General features: G+C 30.8%; 1 protein-coding gene across 7 annotated transcripts in view; it reads left to right on the top strand.

The window, feature by feature from the left end:
- LOC106880165 (neurexin-3) overlaps window positions 1-4,063 on the top strand; it is a 359,785-nt gene that overhangs the window by 191,730 nt on the left and 163,992 nt on the right. The gene's annotated exons all lie outside the window — the stretch shown is intronic.

Here is a 4,063-nt window from a genome sequence, read left to right as displayed (position 1 = left end):
TCCCCCTGCTGGTTTGGCATCTGCAGACTAGTTTCAGGGTGTTGCCCCTTGTCAATGCATTGAAACTAGTCTGCAGATGCCAAACCAGCAGGGGGACACTGCTGACCTCCCCTGTTCGAAGGTTATAAAGGACACAGGTTTCGTGTGTCACATAGCTAGCTAGAGGCGATGGCTTCTTGGAGCTAATTCACGGCAGCTTTCGTCCTAATTTTGGGACTGCCATGTTGGCTTGGCGATAACTATTAATTTCCAGTACCGCTGTCGTAGTCTCCTTTAGAGAGACTTAGAAATATTAATAACTCTCTCTCTCTCTATATATATATATATATATATATACACATGCATACACACACACATACACACAAATGTGTTTGCATGTATGTATGCGTATTTACGTGTATTTATAGTATAGCTACTAGGACTCTAATTATTCACTATTATAAAGTCCAGAAAGGCAATAATTGTTAATGTAAAACCTCTTGTACTAGTAGTTAGTTAAGAGATTTCTCTAGCACTGGAAAAGTTCAGAAAATTACACTCTCAGATATTGGGTTTTAGAAAAGTTTCATATTATTATATCTGTTAAGATATAAAGATGTGACCTACAAAATGTCAATCAGTTATGAGATTAATAGTATAAATATTTAGTATAAATATTTGCATGATTTTAGATAGTGACAATTCAGATACATGCGCATGTGCGCACACATACAAACACACACACACATGCATGCGTGTGCACACACACACACACACAACTGAAACGAACATACACTGACTTGTACATGTACACACATGTACATACAAAGTTATTTATCATTGCATATTTTTGGTAAAGAGAAAAAGTGTTGATTTGATTGCTTTCTAAAAAATATTTTCCCTCTGATAAATTTTGTTATTTCACAATGAACTACAGAAATATTTACGCTTTAAATGAGTGAAACAGATCGTTATACTCTACATATATACTTATATGTATCATATATGCATCTAAAAGCTAAATCCTAAGAAAATTGACTATATGAAACAAGAAATGCAAAAGTTGATTTTTGTTTGTTAAGCAATATTTTCTAATAATTTATTTTTGTATTAAATTTTTAGATACTACATAGTCGTTTTTAAATACATGATTGTTTATTTGAAAATATTCTTTTGCATCAAGTTAATAATTAACTTATTAGTTTTGCATCATAAAAGTTTGTGTTCTTTATAGTCATTATTTTCTTTTTATGAGACAATAATTGATTATATAAGGAGTAAATTCTTAAAACTATACATCTAAACAAAAATGATTTGGCCAGATATAAAAGTCATTTAGATTTATAAGTTTAGCATATTGATATCTTAGTTATTCTGTATGAAATATGTTTCTTAAAAACCTAGTCGTTTTTAAGTTATCAGTACTACTTGGTTTACATTTTCCTTATAAACATGGGTTGGTTGAATCAGTTCCATATATACTTTCTATCTTACCCTGTTCCCAAAATAATATTTGATCCCAATATAATCCCAAGAATATTTTGACTTACCATCATTATCGTCAGATTTATTATCATGGAATTTTTATTTATATTCCTTCATTCTCATCATGTTTACATACCAATGAAATTCAGTATAAACTTAGCTATTAAATATGTTACATGTGGTTCAGATATTTAGCTCTGCTATTTCTTGCTGAATTAAGTCTTTTATCTTCACAGCATACACACTACTTTTTGTACGTCAAATTATTTGTTACCATTAAATATTTAAGATATATGCACTTCAGACACTATGAAATTTTGCCAACTGCAATTGATGTGCACAACAGTCCCATTAATCATTGCAATTCTCTGTGGGGCCCTTCTGATTTTACTAATTACAAATGGTATTTTCATCAGGTTATTTCTTATTACATAACAAGCAATTAAGTAATTTTTCTATTTAAAATACTATCCTGAGATACATCTTAAATATTGTTTAAACTGATTACAAAACGATATGTCTTTCTCTACATATCAAGCATCACTTAATGTGTTTGTTTCATATACCTACAGTTAAATTACACTATATTCCTGTGAGTATAAAAATTTTGTCCATTTGATTCACAGCCCTCTTTGAAGTTTCCAAATTTTCTTTCATATAGGTTTGATTCTGCAATGAGAGCTAATATTTCTACTAACATATTACATTTAGAATTGAAGGTGATGAGCTGGCAGAATTGTTACCACATCAGACAAAATACTTAGCAGCATTTCATCAGACTTTACGTCCTGAACATTATTTACATTTGACGGATATTTGCCCTCATCATGTTTGTTGTTAACACGTTTCAACTGATATACCCTCCAGCCTTCATCAGGTGTCTTGGGGAAATTTCGAACCTGGGTTCTCATTCCTAAGGTATTTTTCCATGTTGTTGTTGTTATTATTATTATTATTATCATTATTATTATTATTATTATTATTATTATTATTATTATTATTATTATTGTTATCCTGGAATCGAATTTGGAAACCTGGGGTTAGTAGCCCAGACTCTTAACCACTATGCCACTGAATAATGCAGTGACCTGAATAATAATAATAATGATAATAATAATAATAATAATGATAATAATAACAACAACAACAACAACAACAACAACAACAACATCGAAAAATATTTTAGGAATGAGAACCCAGGTTCAAAATTTCCCCAAGACACCTGATGAAGGCTGGAGGGTATATCAACCGAAACATTGTGTTAACAACAAACAAGATGAAGACAAATACCCGTCAAATGTAAATAATGTACATAATTCCTCATCTCTTAAATATAGAACTTTATGTCCTGAGTTCAAATGCTGCCAGGGTTGACTTTGCCTTTCATCCTTGGGTTGATAAAATAAGTACCAGTTGACTACTGGGGTCAATGTGATTGACTTTCCTCTCCAAACATTGCTGGCCTTGTGCTAGAATTTGAAACCAATATTATATTTATAATTCTACTAAGAAAGCTTCAAAATACATTGAACTATTCAAGTATTCATTTGAAACTTAATTTTGTACTTGTATAGTCTAATTAATTCTCATGAGACTTATATTCACCATTTACGTTATTTCACACCAGGTCTGAGAGATACTTTTTTTGAAGAAAATATTTTAGATAAACAGGATTACCTCACTATATTTACAGCATCTTAATAAATTATAAAATTATAAAATCTCATCTTTGATGGTTCTTCCTATGTTTTCTTTACTTTGTTTATTTGGTTTAGGTCTTTGCTACTCTAAAACATTATTGGTGTGCTAATCTTTGTAGTTAGGCCAATAACAAATATGATTTATTCATTATTGACTATTCTAACGTCTACCTTCTGTAATATACTTACATGTTTTATAACATTCTGTTGATGATTTTGTAATTAGTCTATATTCAAACATCTCAATAACCATGACAACATAAGCAGACATTTCACAACTGTTTGCTACTGTAGATTTATACCTACCTTTTCACTAATATATCTGTATTCTTGCTAGTTTTTATATGGTCACTGACACTAATATTTCATTTACATATATATAAACCTTATAATCTACATTTCTTGTTTCCCACATTTGCTTAATAATACTTGAAAGCCTGTAAGGTGGTGAGCTGGCAGAAACGTTAGTACACTGGGCAAAATGCTTGGCAGTATTTCGTCTGTCTTTGCCTAGGTCGACTTTGCCTAGGTCGACTTTGCCTTTCATGCTTTTGGAGTCGATAAATTAAGTACTAGTTGCATACTGGGGATTGGTCTAATTAATTGGTCCCCTCCCCAAAAATTTCGTGCCTTGTGCCTAGAGTAGGAAAGAATATTTGAAAACCTGTACTGTTGTATCCCATGTGAAATTAGGAAACATTTGTATATTTGCAAACTTCATTGCAGTTTTGTGTGTGTGTGTGTGTATGTATGTATACCTATATAAATATATATATATATATATATATATATATATCAAGATAAATAAATATATATATATATATAGAGAGAGAGAGAGAGGGAGAGAGAAAGAGAAGTTTTTATCTATCTATCTATCTATCTATCTAACTATCTAACTA

Source organism: Octopus bimaculoides, chromosome 4 (assembly GCF_001194135.2).
Source record: "Octopus bimaculoides isolate UCB-OBI-ISO-001 chromosome 4, ASM119413v2, whole genome shotgun sequence".
NCBI lineage: Eukaryota > Metazoa > Mollusca > Cephalopoda > Octopoda > Octopodidae > Octopus > Octopus bimaculoides.
The sequence above is the reverse complement of the archived record's forward strand: the minus strand, read 5'-3'. Positions and strand labels throughout refer to the sequence as shown.